Source organism: Callithrix jacchus, chromosome 8 (genome assembly GCF_049354715.1).
Source record: "Callithrix jacchus isolate 240 chromosome 8, calJac240_pri, whole genome shotgun sequence".
Classification (NCBI taxonomy): Eukaryota; Metazoa; Chordata; class Mammalia; order Primates; family Cebidae; genus Callithrix; species Callithrix jacchus.
Window position 1 is genome coordinate 51,278,604 of NC_133509.1, and position 21,324 is coordinate 51,299,927.

At 34.8% G+C, this 21,324-nt stretch overlaps 1 protein-coding gene across 5 annotated transcripts in view; it reads left to right on the top strand.

Annotated features, from left to right (window-relative positions):
- DPH6 (diphthamine biosynthesis 6) overlaps positions 1–21,324 on the top strand; it is a 237,242-nt gene that overhangs the window by 37,126 nt on the left and 178,792 nt on the right. The window lies entirely within an intron of this gene.

The following is a 21,324-nucleotide window of genomic DNA, read 5'->3' on the forward strand; positions in this document are numbered from 1 at the left end:
AGAGATCCACAATTTCCTGTACAAAAAAATGGACATAGCTTCCAGCAATAAAGTGTATACCAGAACCTGCCTAGTGATTAGAAGGTGGGCTGGTTTCAGAAAGGAGATGATACAACCAAGTTCTGCAGGCTGGCCCATTATTTGCAACACAATAGTCAAATGTGACTATCATCAAAACATCTTTTTTGTTTTCGTTTTTGTTTTAGAGTCAGGATTTCTTTCTGTTACCTAGGCTCGAGTTCAGTGACACCATCATAGTTCATTGAAGCCTTGACCTCCTGGGCTCAGATCCTCCCACCTCAGTGTCCTGAGTAGCTGGGGCTACAGGCACACACAGTCACTCCAAGCTAACTTTTTTATTTTTTTTGTAGAGACAGGGTCGTGCTTTGTTGCTCAGGCTGGTCTCGAACTTGTGGCCTCAAGCAGTCCTCTGGCCCCAGCATCCCAAAGTGCTGGGACCATAGGGATTAGTCTCCATGCCCAGTTACCTAAATCTTTAAAGCTTGTAGTTGTAAAGTTTCTTGGATTACAGCATCGTTGAGGAAACTAATCAAATTACCTAATGTGACTGGTTCCTGAGGGAGCAAAAGAAATCACATACTCAAAAGAAAGATAAGTAGGACGGCTTTCCCCTTGCTAGTAAACACTATGCTTGAAAATTAATTGTATTTTAATTTAGGACAAAAATATTCAGCATAGATTTTGCTTTTTCAAACCTTTTCAAACATTATTTTAAATCTAGATACAACATTTAAGTTATTTTTCCAATCTTATTTGTCTGTGTACTTTCAATAAATATAGATTACCCTTTCCTTAGTCAGCCTACATTTAAAAAGCTTATGTTTTGCCATAATACAGTAGAATTATTTGTGGTAATGTTACAAGTCTCTAACTGCATGAACATTATCCTGCTGTTTTATTGTTTTATAATGTAAAAGTAAATGCAAGCATTAAGAAATGTGCAGGGCTGTCAGGCTCCTTCAGGATTTAAGAAAATTGCTGTAACTGTTGAAGAACTGAAAATAATCTTTCAGGTCGCAAAGAGCAGTAGTTATAATATTGCCAAGCATTTTGCTTTCTTTTTTCTCTAACCATAGTGGTGATTTGAGTCAATGCTGAAGAAATTCAGATTTTATTTTACTTCAACAAACTGCTATTGCCTTGTAAGAATTACATATAAAACGGCATGGTTAAAAATAGGAAGAAAATAGAGGACTCATTCTTAACTCTACCTAAGCCTAAACCATAAATCTGTTTCTTATAATAGTAAAAATTGTATAGCCCAGCTTTTTTATCTGACTTGTGAATTTGATATAATAGGCACAAATACTGTGTGTTAATCATAAAACTGTGAAATTATATTCTGTTGCAAGCTCTCTGTAAAGATGAAACAAACGTACAAACAAAATCTGAAAGCCAAAGCGTTCCCTAAAAGTTCTCACATGGCATTTTGAATTTTTAAAATGAAGTAGATATTCCTTATGGTTTTTAGCCTTTTGTCCTATATGTTTAAGAATATTTCCATTTAAATGCAGATTTTGATTTTCCATCTGGGACTAGGTAGAAGCCATTCTATTATACTACTAAAAGAATAATCTACTTTAACACAACATTTCTCCCTAAAGGGATGGTCTTTTCTAGTCATAAGGTATTATTTTTCTCAGAATGATATTAACATTCATGATTTAGCGATTTTATCTTGATTTGAAAGATGTTTTGTTCTGGCAGTAAAAGGGATTAGGAGAATGTTGTGTATATCCTATTGCTAAAAAATAGCCTTACCTTGCTCAAGATTAGGTATTAGTAATTTTCAAAGTCTTTGGGTGTAGGCATATGATTTGTATTTTTATGATATAAAAAACTTTAAGCCCAGTGAAATGGAAATTGCCAGATTCATTAAACATCGGGTTATACAAATATGGTGTTTTGAATAGATCAAGTAGCATGTTTGAGAATTTCTGAACATGTTATAACATTGTTTTGCATTCATTTTCTTTATGCCTTGTAAATAAGCCTTTTGGATATATAAGAAAATCATTAGAGCAACTAGTTACTACATTCAGAGGCATAGATGTGTTTATTATGCCTCTGCATCAAAATTTATTAAAACTTTAAGATAAAAAGGGATCACATTAATTAAGTGGTATGTCTCAGGCAGAGGAAGGAAGGCTCTGAAGGTCTTTCTGCTATTTGTTGGGCAAAGTCTTGGCGTGCAGAATGTGGGTATCCAAGGCTTAAAGCACATTGGGACCTGGGGCGGGATGCCAGCACCATGCCCCTAGGCACACTGTCATTCAGCTGGCAGATTAATTAACCCAGGCTGCACAGTCCTCCTGCTGAGCCTCTTACTTTCAGTCAGCCCATTCTTGAGGCAGAAAATACAAGGGATTAAAAGCCTGGAACATTCAAAAAAGTTTTTTCTCTTAACAGAATCGGAGTGCATACTGACAATTTCTAGGAATTGTCTTGCTCACACACATACCTATGCATATATATAGATATATATATATGTATATATATGTATGTATGTACACACACATATATGTATATATAGGTGTATATATATGGGTTATATATATATTTGTATAAATATATACATATATAATTTTTATATTTGCATGAATGAGTGATTTTAATAGATTAAAGACTTGAAAACCCAACCAGAGTATGACAGTCTAACCTCCAGAGAGAATTTTTCTAGTATCAGTGTGCCTTCTTTAATATTTCTAATTAATGATTTATTAAATCACACTGAATAGTGAGCTCTTAATTATGATTTAATAGTAGCAAATTAATTTAGGCAATTCTGAATTGTACTGTATTAACAGATACATGTTATAAATGAATTTGTTCTTTTTATTTTGGAATTTTAATCAAAAATTGTTTTGTTTATGTGGTAAAATTTTAACATTAATTTTTATTTCATTGTTTTGGAAATATTCACATACTCTGTTAAAATTCAAACCTGCACTTACAAATATATGAGGTTTCAGTAGTCAACTGAAAAGGTACATTTATATTTCTGACTGATCACAACTATGCTCATTCAAATTTTCATTAAGATTACTGTTTATTTTCAGCAAGGACATTTCTATTCATACATACAAAGAAATTATTGTCAGACAAATGAAATTTTTACGTTATAGTATTTTGCTTAAAAAATACTTTAAACATTTCTTACTTGTATATTCATTTTTAGGATGAATACATTAAATTTGTGTGTTTTTTCAGTTTAGCTTGCTTTATAATTATATATAACATTATTAGCTTGTAGGTCAAATATTAATGTCTGATTATTTTCTAAATATATATCAAAGTCTGTGTTCATAAGAAAGCATTTTGTTTGTACTTTAAAATTAAGAAAAAACAAGGAGATGACTAAATGGAAAAAGATATGTTTTCATTTAAATTACTTCAGCATTGTAACATACAAGTCTCTTCCACCCCAACCTATTTTTCTGTGACACTGTCATTTTTCTAACACTCTCACTGGAATTTATTTTGTTGTAGTAAATAAAAGACAACTCATTATTAAACAGATTTTGCTGTTAATTCAATATATGATTACCCTTTGCCATAGGTACTTTTAAGGGCTTTTATCCAAAATAAAATTCATTAAAAATGCAATTAAAAAAATCTATTGTTAATGACTGCTTGAGTGACTGGCTCATAATTGGTTCATTACAATAAAAAAGCAACTGTTTAAAAATCATGACAATGAGCTACAGTACTGAGTGAACACTTCATTGTAAGGCCCCTATGTGATTATAGGATCCTGAAGGTGAAGCAGAGAAGCATGTAAACTGGAGACTCCAGCACAACTTTCTCTTTTATACCAGTACAGTGAGTTCAGGTCATGACTTAGTGTGGACTGTAGAAGTAGAAGCCCCTCTTATTTACAGTGTCCCATGCTGAAGAGTAAATAAACTCAGGTAACATAGTACATTTAAATACTGTCACTGAGACTCTTCTTTGTTTTCCTTCCCCAGAAATCTTTACAGTTGACTTAAATTACAAAGTTGTAATCAGGAAATCTTTAGTTCTTTTGGGGCAAAACTAACAAAGACAATATTGTCATACAAGCCATCAATATTACCTGCCCTCTTGTTAATACAGGAAAGCATGTAAATAGCTCTTTTTCAAGTTCTAGACTTAAAAAAAAAAAAAAACATTCCTAGAGATTTGCTTTTGTTCAACATTTTGGTGATTTAATATCTGTGTTATTTTTAACTAATTAGTTTTAATTCATTTTATTTGTAGGTCATGGTTCCTAAGTAACATAAAAATATAAACTTGATTATGCAGAAAGAAAAGTAAACTTTACATTATAAATTTTTTCTTAACAAATCAAAGTTTCATTTCCCTTTTTGTTTCTTGGGCTTGCCAGTGATTTGACATACTGTGTGTGAACTTTGCAGTGTCAAACTTTGCAATGTCAGATGTCAGCTGTTCTCTTTAGAGTATAAAATTTTAAAATACTGACAAGTGTAAATAAAAATGGTCATTAAATCTCTCTGCTTAGAGTTCCACCTATAAGGCAAAAATCTTGAGTTTCAACAGTAGTTTAAAGGGCTTCTATAATGAGCCCTATGTTTTCAAAATGCTTTTCCTGTTTGAGGCTAGAAAAACAGTAAAACTTTTAAAGACTGAAGACTCCTGCTTTTGTTTAGTCTACAAAAGCAGTATTAATGTTGCTTTTGTGTTCTGGTGACTGACTTAGGTGTAATTTTTCATTACATGTATTAAAAGTTGAATTATTTTCAACTCTGAACTTCAGACCAGCCCATGTGTGAACTTAGAGTATAACTAAGGCGGTAACTTCAGGATCGGAATCATTCAAGGCCACTCACATTATAAAATGCAATCAGAGAATAGGAGTTTAATATAAACTAGAAAAAAACTTTCAGTGAGACATTTAACAGTTTTTAAATAAGATAAATTTAATTGCCCTTATTGTAGCTTAAGTAACCAAACTGCTGGGTATTTCATCATTACTCTCTTCTGTGCTGTTTTGCATTCCTGTCATCACCTTATTTTGCGATGTGTGTAGTTTTTTTTTTCTCAGTAGAATAAAGACGAATTGCCTGCAAAGGAAACAACCATTTAAAGCATAGTAGAAATCACACTGCTTTCTGCTTGCATTTTTCTTTAAAGATCTAGTTAATCTAGTTTATCTTTACACTTGCAAGCAAAACTGAGCAATGCACTTCCCACACTTGAGGCTGAGACAGCTTCAATCCACCTCACACTTATACACAATTGAACATAAAAGCTGATGCCTTTGTGATTTGTAAATGTAATTTGATAAACCATTTGGTAAAATCCATGGCTATGTTATACGAGTGCCAAATATTTCATGTATATTGGAATTATTGTAGCTGAGGAAACTATTCAGACTAACATTTCACTGTTTGGTTTATGGGGATATCTTGTAATATTCATAATTTGGTGGTTATTCATGCTTATGTCTTGTGGCTTGGCACTAGGCCTAATATTTCTGACCTTTTTTTACCTTGATATATTTTATTATTTCTTCAAAGATTGCTTGTGTAAGGTAGAGTTCTTTGTTCACTGACACTTCAAGAAAGAGGGTCTATACTTGTACTAATATTTAAACAAAAATATCTTTGTATATTGCCAAGTGTTGAGGCATTTCATAGGCTAACAGTGATTGATAAAGATTATGATGTCTCCTGTGACACATTAATTTATCTTTCCATTTCCAGGGCATATTGATTTTGAATGTTAAAGAAGAGCTGCATTCCATTCATTCATCAAATGTGCTCTGAGTGACTGCTGTGTTCTGGGTATAGCATATAACTGTTAATAAAAGAATAACCCAGATATATTAGAGCTGATAGTCTAGACTATGAGTAATATTACAATATCATATTGTTATGATATACAGTGGAGTTTTTTTAAATATAGAAGAAAAGAGATCAGTTTTACCTGGGGTGGAGCAGGGGATGGGCATTTGGAGAAACAGATGAATGATGATCATCAAGAGTAAGATGACTTTCCAAACTGAGAGAACATTCTATATGGAATATATTGATGGTACAAAACATGGCACATACCTCTCATAATTTGATGTGACTAGATAATAAGTATAAGTCATGGCAGGAGGTAGGAATAAGAGGGTAATTTGGGAGGCAGGTTGTGAAGACCTTTGTGTGCCTTGCTGAGGAGTTTGGAGATCGCATTCTGTAAGTAATGGGGAGTTTTTGAAGGTTTGTAAGTCAAGAAGCAAAATGGTTAGATTTGTATTTTGTAGTAGTGCAGAGGAGGTACAGAGAGAGGAGAGATAAGGCTAGGTCTTTTGAAATCTTGAGATGAAGGTTTCTCAGAATACAAGATAATGACAGTAAAAAGGGATAAATCAAAACTGGATAAATTGATGGTAGAGATCATCAGCATGTAATTAATAATCAAAGTCATGTGAACAATGAGCTTTCCTGAAGATGAAGCATTTCTTTTTTTTTTTATTGCATTTTAGGTTTTGGGGTACATGTGCAGAACATGCAAGATAGTTGCATAGGTACACACATGGCAGTGTGTTTTGCTGCCTTCCTCCCCTTCACCCATATTTGGCATTTCTCCCCATGCTGTCCCTCCCCAGCTCCCCCCTCTGCTGTCCCTATTCCCCCCAATAGACCCTAGTGTGTAGTGCTCCCTTCCCTGTGTCCATGTGTTCTCATTGTTCATCACCCACCTATGAGTGAGAATATGCGGTATTTCATTTTCTGTTCTTGTGTCAGTTTGCTGAGAATGGTGTTCTCCAGATTCATCCATGTCCCTACAAAGGACACAAACTCATCATGTTTGATTGCTGCATAATATTCCATGGTGTATATGTGCCACATTTTCCCAGTCCAGTCTATCATCGATGGGCATTTGGGTTGGTTCCAGGTCTTTGCTATTGTAAACAGTGCTGCAGTGAACACATTTGTGTGCATGTGTCCTTATAATAGAACGATTTATAGTCCTTTGGATATATACCCAGTAATGGGATTGCTGGGTCAAATGGAATTTCTATTTCTAAGTCCTTGAGGAATCGCCACACTGTCTTCCACAATGGTTGAACTAATTTACACTCCCACCAGCAGTGTAAAGTGTTCCTATTTCTCCACATCCTCTCGAGCATCTGTTGTCTCCAGATTTTTTAATGATTGCCATTCTAACTGGTGTGAGATGATATCTCAATGTAGTTTTGATTTGCATCTCTCTAATGACCAGTGATGATGAGCATTTTTTCATATGTTTGTTGGCCTCATGTATGTCTTCTTTTGTAAAGTGTCTGTTCATATCCTTTGCCCATTTTTGAATGGGCTTGTTTGTGTTTTTCCTGTAAATCTGTTTGAGTTCTTTGTAAATTCTGGATATCAGCCCTTTGTCAGATGGGTAAACTGCAAAAATTTTTTCCCATTCTGTTGGTTGCCGATTCACTCTAGTGACTGTTTCTTTTGCCGTGCAGAAGTTGTGGAGTTTGATTAGGTCCCATTTGTCTATTTCGGCTTTTGTTGCCAATGCTTGGTGTTTTGGTCATGAAGTCCTTGCCTACTCCTATGTCCTGAATGGTTTTGCCTAGATTTTCTTCTAGGGTTTTTATGGTACCAGGTCTTATGTTTAAGTCTTTAATCCATCTGGAGTTAATTTTATTGTAAGGTTTCAGGAAGCGGTCCAGTTTCTGCACATGGCTAGCCAGTTTTCACAACACCATTTATTAAACAGGGAATCCTTTTCCCATTGCTTGTTTTTGTCAGGTTTATCAAAGATTGTATGGTTGTAGATATGTTATGTTGTCTCCGATGCCTCTGTTTTGTTCCATTGGTCTATATCTCTGTTTTGGTACCAGTACCATGCTGTTTTGATTACTGTAGCCTTGTAGTTTGAAGTCCAGTAGTGTGATGCCTCCTGATTTGTTCTTTTTGCTTATAATTGACTTGGCTATGTGGGCTCTCTTTTGGTTCCATATGAAGTTCAAGGTGGTTTTTTCCAGTTCTGTGAAGAAAGTCAATGGTAGCTTGATGGGGATAGCATTGATTCTGTAAATTACTTTGGGCAGTATAGCCATTTTCACGATATTGATTCTTTCTCACCATGAACATGGAATGTTTCTCCATCTGTTTGTGTCCTCTCTTATTTTGTTGTGCAGTGGTTTGTAGTTTTCCTTGAAGAGGTCCCTTACGTTCCTTGTAAGTTGTATTTCTAGGTATTTTATTCTCTTTGTAGCAATTGTGAATGGCAGTTTGTTCTTGATTTGGCTTTCTTTAAGTTTGTTATTGGTGTATAGGAATGCTTGTGATTTTTGCGCATGATTTTATATTCTGTGACTTTGCTGAAGTTGCTTATCAGTTTCAGGAGTTTTGGGGCTGAGGCGATAGGGTCTTCTAGATATACTATCATGTCGTCTGCAAATAGAGACAATTTGGCTTCCTCTTTTTCTATTTGAATACCCTTTATTTCTTTTTCTTGCCTGGTTGCTCTGGCTAGAACTTCCAGTACTCTTGAACAGGAGTGGTGAGAGAGGGCATTGTTGTCTAGTGCCAGATTTCAGAGGGAATGCTTCCAGTTTTTTTCCATTCAGTATGATATTGGCTGTTGTTTTGTCGTAAATAGCTTTTATTACTTTGAGATACATTCCATCAATACCGAGTTTATTGAGGGTTTTTAGCATAAAGGGCTGTTGAATTTTGTCGAATGCCTTCTCTGCGTCAGTTGAGATAATCATGTGGTTTTTGTTTTTGGCTCTGTTTATGTGGTGAATTATGTTTATAGACTTGCATATATGTTGAACCAGCCTTGCATCCCCAGGATGAATCCTACTTGATCGTGATGGATAAGATTTTTGATATGCTGTTGCAATCAGCTTGCCAGTATTTTATTGAAGATTTTTGCATCTATGTTCATCATGGATATTGGCCTGAAGTGTTCTTTTCTTGTTGAGTCTCTGCCGGGTTTTGGTATCAGGATGATGTTGGACTCATACAATGATTTGGGAAGGATTCCCTCTTTTTGGTTATTTGGAATAGTTTCAGAAGGAATGGTACCAGCTCCTCTTTGTGTTTCTGGTAGAATTCAGCTGTGAACCCATCTGGACCTGGGCTTTTTTTGTGTGGCAGGCTCTTAATTGCTGCTTCAACTTCAGACCTTGTTATTGGTCTATTCATAGTTTTGGCTTCCTCCTGGTTTAGGCTTAGGAGGACACAGGTGTCCAGGAATTTATCCATTTCTTCCAGGTTTACTAGTTTATGTGCATAGAGTTGTTTGTAATATTCTCTGATGACGGTTTGAATTTCTGTGAAATCCGTGGTGATTTCCCCTTTACTGTTTTTTATTGCATCTATTTGGTTATTCTCTCTTCCTTTTTCTCAGTCTGGCTAGTGGTCTGTCTGTTTTGTTGATCTTTTCAAAAAACCAGCTCTTGGATTTATTGATTTTTTTGAAGGGTTTTTCGTGTCTCAATCTCCTTCACTTCTGCTCTGATCTTAGTTATTTCTCATCTTCTGCTAGATTTTGAGTTTTTTTGATCTTGCTCCTCTAGCTCTTTCAATTTTGACGATAGGGTGTCAATTTTGGATCTCTCCACTCTTCTCATATGGGCACTTATTGCTATATATTTTACTCTGGCGACGGCTTTAAATGTGTCCCAGAGATTCTGGTATGTTGTGTCTTCATTCTCGTTGTTTTCGAAGAACTTCTTTATTTCTGCCTTCTTTTCATTGTTTATCCAGTCAACATTCAAGAGCCAGTTGTTCAGTTTCCATGAAGCTTTGTGGTTCTGAGTTAGTTTCTGAATTCTGAGTTCTAACTTGATTGCACTATGGTCTGAGAGACTGTTTGTTATGATTTCAGTTGTTTTGCATTTGCTGAGGAGTGCTTTACTTTCAATTATGTGGTCAATTTTAGAGTAGGTTTGATGAGGTGCTGAGAAGAATGTGTATTTTATGGATTTGGGGTGGAGAGTTCTGTAAATGTCTATCAGGTTTGCTTGTTCCAAGTCTGAATTCAAGCCCTGGATATCCTTGTTAATTTTCTGTCTGGTTGATCTGTCTAATATTGACAGTGGAGTGTTAAAGTCTCCCACTATTATTGTGTGGGAGTCTAAGTCTCTTTGTAAGTCATTAAGAACTTGCCTTATATATCTGGGTGCTCCTGTATTGGGTCCATATATATTTAGGATCGTTAGCTCTTCTTGTTGTATTGATCCTTTTACCATTATGTAATGTCCTTCTTTGTATCTTTTGATCTTTGTTGGTTTAAAGTCTATTTTATCAGAGACGAGAATTGCAACTCCTGATTTTTTTGCTCTTCAATTGCTTGGTAAATCTTCCAAGATGAAAGAGATTTAGATAGATGTATAAATTAAGAAATAGAAAAAGTTACTGAAGGTTAGAAAAGGAACAAGATCCGGAAAGATTTGGAGATGATGAGTTGAAGGGCACAGTAAGCCAGGTCTGGATAGAAGAATTAAAAATGAGAAATTGAATGATAAAGGACTGTTTATCTTGCAGCTGCTATTTTTTTCTGTGGTCTTGGCGGGGAGATCGTTTGCCTTATGTGTGGCGGTGAGGGAAGTAATGAAGTGCTTTGAGGAGACTTTTAAATATTTGGAGTGACCTCTTAAGAGAAAAGGAAAGAGGACTGAGGATTGCCAAAATGGTCAGAGTCCAGGTGTGGTTAGAAATCATAAGTGTGAAAACGGGATGGTCTTTAAAATTTGAATTTAGTTAAATTGAAATGTAAACTACGGATGTTTGGTAGATAAAATCACTTTTTACGACGCAGGTTACTTATTTACTTAAAGCAAAGGTATGTAACAATATGTATTTTATTATGAAATATATGAGTGAAAGCATTCTAGAAACCATAGCAGGTAACAGTTGCGAAATTAAATTTCTATAAGAACAAACCTTCCTTATTACAGAGGGGAGAAACAAAATTAATATGAATTTAAATACAGCTGTTCAAGGACTACATTTTCTCGATGACAAACAACAAATGATGCAGTTGCTTTATGATGTTCATTTAAATATATCAGTGAGGCCAGGCACTGTGGCTCACACCACACTTGGGGAGGCTGAGCTGGGAGGATCACTTGAAGCCAAGAGTTTAAAACTAGCCTGGGTAACGTAGCAAGACCCCATCTCTACTAAAAATAAAAATATTAGCTGGGCATGGTGACATGCACTTGTAGTCCCAGTTACTTGGAAAGCTAAGGTGGAGGGATCCCATGAGCCCAGGAGGTTGAGGATACAGTAATCCCTGAGAGCTCTGATCATCACACCACTACATTCCAACCTGGACAACAGAGTGAGACCCCATCTTAAAGAACAAACAAAAAATAGACACACACACACACACACACGTTAAATATGTATAAATATATATATAATCAGTGATGAAAAATATGCATGAAAACAATACATAATCCAATAGTCCACCCACTCTAGTGTTAATAATACTGCTAAGTAGAAATGTGTCTAGATTTTTACTTAATTGAAAACAAAGTGAGACCTTCACAAATAAGTTAAATAAATGTGTAACATATTATTGTAATTTTTTTTATTGCATATAAGTTGCTTCAAGAATTATTTGTTAGCTTTTTAAAATTTTTCAAATATTCCTTTTAACATTTTTCTATATGTAATTTAGGAACCAGTTTTCTGTTTTAATAATTAAGAATAATCTTTAAAATACTACCACTTGGTTTATGTCAGTATCTATTACAAAGGATTAATAAATGCTCCAATATTAACTACTCACTATTCTTTAATTAATGAGGAATGGAATGCTTATAGTTTAGATTCATCAATATAAAACAAGCAGAACTATGAATGAGAGATTATTTGTCAGTGGGGAAACTGGTTGGCAGTAGTAATGTAGTGATTCTGGTGCTATTTTGTTTTGTTTTGTGTCACTTTGGGTAACTACCCATAATCTCATTTAACGCTTATTTTTTATTTCTTTCTTTTTTCTTTTTTAGCCTTTGAGAAAATTTTAACATTTATAAAAGGAGACTAGCATGAATCTTCATGTAGCCATCCCCCACTTTCAAAACTTTTCAACCCAGATTACTTCATTTACAATGTACAACTGCCTGTGATGTCTTGGTGCCAAAATAATAATGGCCACATCTTAATTATAAATATAGAAGAGTCTAGAGTAGCTTTTAAAATTTAGGATCAACTTGTAAAAGCAGATGTTATAGAAATAAGTTTTATTTCCTCCCATATTCTGAGCATTTTTAAGCCATGGATTTTACTGTTTTCCAGTTAGAAAAATTAAAACATCATAAATCTAGGTCATTTGTCACAGAGATTTTTGTCAAGTTGCTAATATCTGCTACCTAGATGATAAAAATTGGACTTGTCTTGGGAATGAGATGTGCTGAACTTAAATTGAATGAGTTAAGGTCAGGGTTGAGAACAGCTCTGATCCATTAAGTAGTACTTTTACTCTGCTTAGAAAAACTGTGGGAACCATTTAAAAACAGCCACACTTCAAAGTACAAGAACAAAATTAAAATCAGAATGGCCTTCAACATTTTCTCTAGAAAGGTAATAATTATTAAATATTGTATTTTAAGCTTCTGAAGTTTCTAAATGAAGGAACAAAAGTATGAGCAGATTTTTGTTTTATGGTTAACTTTTTAGTAACATATTTGCCCTACTTATTAAAAAATAAAGAAACAAATCACTAGGCTGACTTCTCAATACTCAAATCAACTCAATGGTTCCTAAGATTTTTCTCTTAAGTCTTTGTGTAATAGAGACCAAGCCTTTATTTTTTTTACCAGGAAATTGAAGAAAAGTTGTAATATAAAATTAGCTTTTCTGTGTTTTTCATCTTATGTGAAACATAAGATTCCTAGAAAAAGTTACACTTGTCAGAAATTGACCCCATTTCAGCAGTTTGAGGAACTAATTGAATGTCTGACTAAGCTAAACTGATCTAACAAGAGGACTGCTCTGGTATTCATGAGCATCACTTTGCTAAAGAGGAAAGAAACAACATATCAATAAGAGACATTATTTTTAATAGAAGTGCTATAAATGTGAAGTAAGCCTCTAATGTTTTTCTGAGTCTTACTATTACTATTGTCATTATGACCTTAGGGGAAATATATTGTATAAAGAGAAAGGGCAATGAGATAAGACAAAGGGAAGAAATAAATGAACAATCTTCTGAAATGAGAAATCCATAAAATATATAATCAAACATTTCCATTTTATTAATTGTTAAAAATTAATTATTGGCTGGGCACAGTGGCTCACACCTTTAATCCCAGCACTTTGGGAGGCTGAGGCGGGTCTATCATCTGAGGTCAGGTGTTCAAGACCACCCTCGCCTACGTGGTAAAACCCTATCTCTACTGAAAATACAAAAATTAGCTGGACATGGTGGCAGGTGCCTGTAATCCCAGCTACTCAGGAGACTGAGTCAGCAGAATCACTTGAACCCGGGAGGCCGAGTTTGCAGTGACTTGAGATCGTACCACTGCATTCCAGACTGGTGACAGAATGAAACTCTGTCTCCAAAACAAACAAAAAAATTAATTATAACAAAAAAGGGAACACATATTAAAATCTACTAGCTTGTAGTTTATTTCTAACAGAAACAAAATTATGGAAGATATCACATGAGTCGGCATGTCTTGCCTGTATTTGGGTAGCCCCGTTATTTTTTAAATGAATAAATAAATGCCCAGTGAACAAAAAAGTAGTTAAGCTTTCATGTGAGTAAGTGTATAGTAAAATAACACATACTGCTTATAGAAAAATAGGTTGTCTTACTATTTAAATCACAAAAAGAATTCTTGAGTCAGTGTATACTTGTTTTTAAAAATAGCCCTGATGCTCTCATTCTCCTTCATCACCATGCAGATGCAGTTCTGAGAAAAGGCAGTGAATGTTAAATTAAATAGGCTTCAATCATATTGAGCTCCTTGTTAGTCTGCTGAAAACATTTGCAAGGTGAGAGTATAGTCATCAACGATGCATTCATTGGCTGTATCAACATGATAAGGTTCAAGACTTAGAACAGGAAGCTTCTGATGAAGGGAGAGCCCATCACTGTTTCCCTGACATGAGATCCTGTCAATATTATATGGAATGATGATGATACTGATTATATTGTGGCATAGACCGATATATTTATTATCTTGGAAAATGTAGAGTTCACTAAAAGGTTTGGATCAAAATATTCCTCATTCATGATAGGAGTATACTTAGAAAAATATGACACCTCCTTTAAGATGATTAGCTGCATCTCTTAACTCTTCAACTTCTTGACCTCTTTGCACATCTTTCCTCTTTGTGGGAAAACACATCAATGCAGCCTATGACCTTGTCAACACCTGGAAGACTGAATGATTTCTTTAGCAAACTGGCTGTTACGGGCATGATACTGCCAGGAACCTCATTCTTGCTTCTATTGGCATTGCTGTGCTATTAGCAAGTTACTTCCTGAGTTAAATGGGAAGCTTGCCAGCATGATACCTCTACCTGTTACCCACTGGCAGACCTGCCAAACACAGTGGCCAGAAATTGATAAAGTAAGTATCTGATAGATCAATGAATCTTATTTCTCTTTGCTGCTGGAATTAGTATTTCCTTTAATACTTAAGTTCATATATTGGTATGCTAATGATTTTGGTTATAACAAGCATGCTATTGATATTAGGGGCTTGGATCATCTATAGCAATAGCTAGGGAACCCTCTCTTTTAACTCCTCCCTCATTATCTTCCTCCTATCCCCAGAATACAGTGGAAAAATTTCTATTTCATGCCTGAACCTTTTCCCCAGATTTCCATAGGGGTGGGATAGGGAATAGAGATATTTCTGCATTCTGTGTGATTAATAAAATTTGTACTTGGCCCAGGTTTGGTACGCTGGGACAGAGAAGGTACAAATACCAGCCCAATGATGCATTTGTAACCAAAAAGATTAATTAAGTTTCATAATCATCAGAAAAAGGACCTGCGGGGAAAGAAGAAGGAAGGATACTTCCTTCCTGAAGCCCTGAAAGTCCTGCCCTTAGAATAATTTATTTAATTCTGCTTGTAACTTCTCAAGTGAAACTTTGTCAAGTACAAAGGGAATTGGAAAGAAGTAGAAGTAGTATGGACAAGTTTATTCAATATCTGGTATTCTAGACCTGTCCAGAGACAAATTTAGAAAAACAGAAAAGTACAGACTGGCTTTCTCAAGGAATAACAACTATTGGAACTCACTACTCTAGGAGGTTGCAGTGTGGTGGGAATGGCTAATTAGTTATCCCATTAAAAGGAATTTTATGCAGTCTTCAGGTACATTCTAAAGCTTACATATTGACATACATAACAACATAACTGTTTTGTTTTTTGGTTTTTGTTTTTTTATAAGAGATGAGGTCTTGCTATGTTGTCAGGCTGGTCTCAAAGTCCTGGCATCAAGTAATTCTCCTACCTTAGCCTCCCAAGTAGCTGGGATTACAGACTTGAGCCACTGCCCAGCTTAATATACAAAATTATACATACACTTTGATAACATCTACGTTAAAATAACCGTATGAATAGAAACTAAAAGGAAATACTTAAAACTTGGGATGCCTTATTTGGATTGGTAAAACGTAATTAGACTTGGCATTGTGAAAACATTATATATTAGGTTGTGACTGTTGTTTAGAATAATATTTGAATTAGTAAGGATCCTATGTCTATTCCCAGTCCCATCAACAAGGAAACAGGTACACTTCCCACTGGTGATTATTTCTTATCTTTACTTCCTGAAAGGTTGGGGAGGTGTGTGGGATGGGGTGAGGGGAAGAAGTAGAATAATTCTGGATATCCTTAACATTATGCTTTGATAACCACATGATGACTTGTGCAAAAATCTGTTGTTGTTGTTTTTTTTTTTTTTTTGCAGTAATAAAGGAAAAAGAATTCTTTAATTTTCTGTTCCAAGAAGTGATTTAATTTTTAAAACTGAGAGTAAGGAGGAAACAGTGAAGTAGAGTTAGGAGAGTGAAAACTAGCACCAATATAAGGTGATGACTTGTTAAAAAGAAGGGAAGTGCAATATTATATTTTTATTGTTTTTAAGCATTTTATCATTCTAGATCTGTTTCATGGCAAGCCTGTCTGAGGGCTGACAGTCAGGAACATGGTGAGAAACATTTGAGATAATATTAAGATTGTGAGTTTTTTAACTTCAGAACTGAGGGAGAGAAGGTGCTAACTATTAAAATATGAACTTGCATAGTGCTGTGTATAATAGCCTGTCTGCTCAACCTATTGAAAGTAAAGAGTATGGCTTGCAGAGTAACTAATTAATATTGCATAGGCTTCCTTCTAGTATTGAAAAACGAAGAACATAACTCAATAACAGTCAACAATAACAGACTATTTTAACAGATTGGGAGTCTTTTCGTTTGTTATCATTGATTCATGTATTTGGTATTTCTAAACTGTTCTACTTACATTATTTTTACACTATTGGATAATGTTAGTAGAATGTTGTCTTTTTTTTTTTTTTTTTTTTTTGAGACGGAGTTTCGCTCTTGTTACCCAGTCTGGAGTGCAATGGCGCCATCTCGGCTCATTGCAGTCTCCGCCTCCTGGGTTCAGGCAATTCTCCTGCCTCAGCCTCCTGAGCAGCTGGGATTACAGGCACGCGCCACCGTGCCCAGCTAATTTTTTGTAATTTTAGTAGAGACGGGGTTTCACCATGTTGACCAAGATGGTCTTGATCTGTTGACCTCGTGATTCACCCGCCTCGGCCTCCCAAAGTGCTGGGATTACAGGCTTGAGCCACCGCGCCCAGCCAGAATGTTGTCTTTTAAGTGTCTGTTACTTTTAGGAAATAGTTTTGGAATGGCGTTGGATAATAACTAAACAAATTTGAATTAGATCAGTTAGTTATTATTACTTTTAACTGTTATTTTGGGCCATCCTTTTCTCTCCATTTTCTTGAGGGTTGTTTGAAATTGTTATTGATTGACAGAGTTAATAGTCTTTTTCTTTTCCTTTTCTTCCCTAATAATATAGAGACTGATTAAAAGAGGATATGTTTTTACTTGAATCAACCATGTTATGGAACTCTGCTTTCTCAACTTCTGACTGTGGATATGGCTATTTTAAACTCTTGGGTAACCCTTTTAGGGCAAGGAAACTTGTTGTATGAAAAAGGAACACACTTTAGAGAATAGAGCCAATTCTAACTCTGCTATATAACTTTATATCTTGGTGTTTAAGATGGTTTCCAGAATGAGTAACTAGTTGGAAATGTATTCTTGAGCAATATGACAAATAAAAATTTCACTTTAAAAGAAAGTTCACTAATACCTATTTCTTGATTTCATTTTATAGTTTAATTTTCTTATAGTTCCCCTTACTAATTTATTTAACACATATTTGTTGACTACTTATCATTTGACAGACCCAGTGACCATTTCTAAGAATATAATGGTGAGCAAAAAGAGATGCATGTTTGTGAGCATATGCCTAGAGTGTAGTAATTAGTCTATGTTAATTACCAATGAATTATATAATTAGCTATTAGTATCTAGAGACATTAATAAGCTATCTAAAACATAAAATTGCAGCTATGAAATATGCTCTAAAGGAAAAGTACAGGAGGCCATGACAATGAATTTAAACTAATCAAAAATTAGGAAAGGCATTTTTAAAGAGAGGCTTCAGTGTAAGATGTTACTCCAAACAGGCACCATCTGAAAAAGTTCCAGAAAGTTTCAGTCTGAGAGATGGTTATAAGCAAAGACCTCTGGCAGGTAGAAGAGCAGCTTGGTGGGTAGTATTAGGATGAGAGAAACCCAGTGCGGCTGCAGTGCCTAGAGTAAAAGTTGAGAGTGATTATGTGAAGCAGCTGGAGAAGTAGGTGGATTTGGGAAGCAGTTACATAGGTATTTTATTTGTAAGTATTCATCAAGCTCTCTGCCTTGATACACTTTGCTATGTGTTTATTATACTTCAATTTAAAAAATTTCTTAACTTTTGGAGTATATGTCAATGAAGAGTTTATGGCTTCAAAGTTCTATAAGTCACCTTAGAAGTCCTCTTATATCCACTCCCAGTCACTGTTTTCTTCTTTAAAGCAACCACTGTCCTGTTTGCCCTCATCGTAGGTTATATTAGGCTGGTCTTAAAATTTGTATAATTAGAATCACAGTATTTTATGTCTGTCCTTTTTTGTCCCAGTTTCTGTGAGATACTTCTGTGTATGCAGTAGTAATTTATGCATTTATATTACAGCATAGTATTTCAGTGTCAAAATATACTAAATTTTGCTGATTCTTTCTACTATTTGGTGGTCATTTGGGTTATTTTTATATTGGGGTGATTACAGAAAGTGATTCTATAAATATTTTATATATAATCTTTTATCATACATATTTACTCATTTTTTATTGGGAATTGGCAGAGGAGTCAAATTTGCTCAAACAATATGCATTTATTTAGCTTTAGTAGGTACTGTTATATAGTTTTCCAAAATGTTTCTACCAATTTACACTCTCATCAGCAGTGTGTGAGCATTCCAGTTGTTCCACTTCCTTGCCACCACATATCATTGCCACTGTAAAAAAAAATTAAGTCCTTCTGGTGTTATATACTGTTATACATTGTGGTTTTAATTTGCATTTCTCTGATGAGATACAAATTTTTTTTATATGTTTACTGGCCATTTTGATATTGCTTCTGAGTCATCCCTGATCAAGTCTGTTGCTCATTTCTCTATTTGATTCTTTTTCTCTCTCTGATATTCATTTTTAGAGGATTTTTATGTATTATGTATATTTTTTTTGTTTTTATTTTTTGAGATGGAGCTTTGCTCTTGTTGCCTAGGCTGGAGTACAGTAGCGCAGTTTTGGCTCACTGCAACCTCCACCTCCCAGGTTCTAGTCATTCTCCTGCCTTAACTTCCGAGTAGCTGGGATTACAGGTGCCCACCACCAGGTCCAGCTAACTTTTTGTATTTTTAGTAGAGATACGGTTTCACCATGTTGATTAAGCTGGTCTCAAACTCCTGACCTCAGGTTATTCACTCACCTCAGCCTCCCAAAGTGCTGGGATGACAGGTGTTAGCCACTTTGCCCTGCCAGATATTTATATTTTTAATACAAGTCCTTTGTCAAATAGATGTATTGTAAATATCTTTTATTTTGGTAAGAAAAATAAATTAAAGTTATTAATTTTTTCTTCATAATTAGATAAGGCATTTAAAGCCTTGTTGAAGGAATCTTTTTGTATCATAAAGTCATGAAGATATTCTCTTATACTGCCTTTTAGAAGCTATTGTTTACCTCCACATTTGATATATACTTGAAATAGATTTGTGTATGGTGCGAGCTAGGGATAAAGATTTATTTTTTTCCCCAACAGGGATATCCATTTGTCCCAGTTCTGTATATTAAAAAGAATCTATTATACCATGTTCTCATCTTTGTTATAAATCAAGTTACTCTATATGGGTGGATCTGTTTCTGAACTCTTTATTCTCTTCCATAAGGTAATTTGTTTCTTCTTGTGCCAAGAGAAAACTTTTTCAGTTAGTACAGCTTTATAATAAATCTTGCTGTCTGGCAGCATAATTTCTCCAATTTCATTCATTTTTAAGAGTACCATGACTATTAGGATCAAGTTGTCAGTTTCTGCAAAAATAATGTGGGATTTTTAGTGGTATTCCACTGTATCTATAGATTCATTTGAGAATTGACATCATCAGAATATTGAGGATTCTGTCCAGGAATGTAGTATATTCCTCCATTTATTTGGGCCTTCTTTATTTTCTTTCTATAATATTTTGGCATTTCCTGTGTAGGAATCATGCACATGTTTCTTTAAAATTATGTCTGAATTTTTTTTTTATGCTAGTGCCAGTATGTATTAGTTTGTGAGGACGGTCATAACAAAATACTTACAAACTGAGTGGCTCAGATAACAAATTTATTCCCTTGCGCTTCCAGAGAGTCCAAGATCAAGGTTTCTGTAGGATTGGTTTCATTATGAGGCCTCTCTTCTTAACTTGTAGATAACTCTCTTTTCCTTAAGTGTTTATTAAACAGTGTTCCTTTGTATCTGCAAACATGTCTGTGTTATAATCTCCTCTTCCTAATTATATGGATACCAGTTATATTGGATAAGAGCCCACACATATGACTTCATTTTACAAAAATGCCATTTTAAAGGTCTTATCTCCAAATACAATCGCTATCTGAGGTACTGCAGTTTAGAACTTCAACATATGAATTTTGAGTGGACAAAATAGAGCCCATAACATAATACTTTCAGATTATGTTGCTGACATATAGAAATACAATTTTAATTTTGAAGCTTGACCTTCTATATAGTGGCCTCACTACTTAACTTATTACTTTTAAAAGTAATTGTGGCTGGGTGCAGTGGTTCATGCCTGTAATCCCAACACTTTGGGAGGCTGAGGTGAGCGGATCACCAGGTCAGGAGTTCAAGACCAGCCTGACCAACATGAGGAAACCTTGTGTCTACTAAAAATACAAAAATTAGCCAGGCATGGCAGTGTGTGCAGGTAATCTCAGCTACTCAGGAGGCTGAGGCAGGAGAAATGCTTGAACCTGGGAGTTGGAGGTTGTAGGGAGCCAAGATCATGCCACTGCACTCCAGCCTGGGTGGCGAGAGTGAAACTCTGTCTGGATTTTCAGCACACACGATCAAATCACCAGTGAATAATGACACTCTCATTTCCCCTCATTTTAGGTGAAAGCCTCATATTTTACCAATAAATATGATACTTGCTGTAGGCTTTTTATAAACTGTTTTTCCAAGTTGAGGTAACTCATTTATTGTTCATTTGTTAAGCAAGTTTATAAAAAAAAAGTCATGAGTAGACTTTGAAATTCATATGCAGTTGAATGTAAACCTCATACACAGTTTGAATGTAAACCATGGAGAAAAGATGATAGGATATATTGATGGATACTTTTGATATAGTAAATAGTAGAAAATAAAAATTTTTGTTCATAGGAAATTGAAGTTTTGTGATGTTTTATAGTTTCTATGAAATTCGAAAGGAATGATTTAGAGAAAACTGGGAAAATTATTTTGAAGGGTGAAGTTTCATTGAAAAAGTTAAAAATTCAGCCACCTAATATTCTAAAGATCCAGGTATTTATAATCATCAGCACTTGAGTAATTTTAATGTAATTTTTATGTTTTAAATTTTTGCCAAGTAGGCAGGTTATTATTATATAATTTCTGTTCAGTTAATAATAGAAATAACTCATCTGGATACTTTGCTTTGATATTTTGAAGTTTGATACTCAAAAACAGTGAGTATGTACAAAA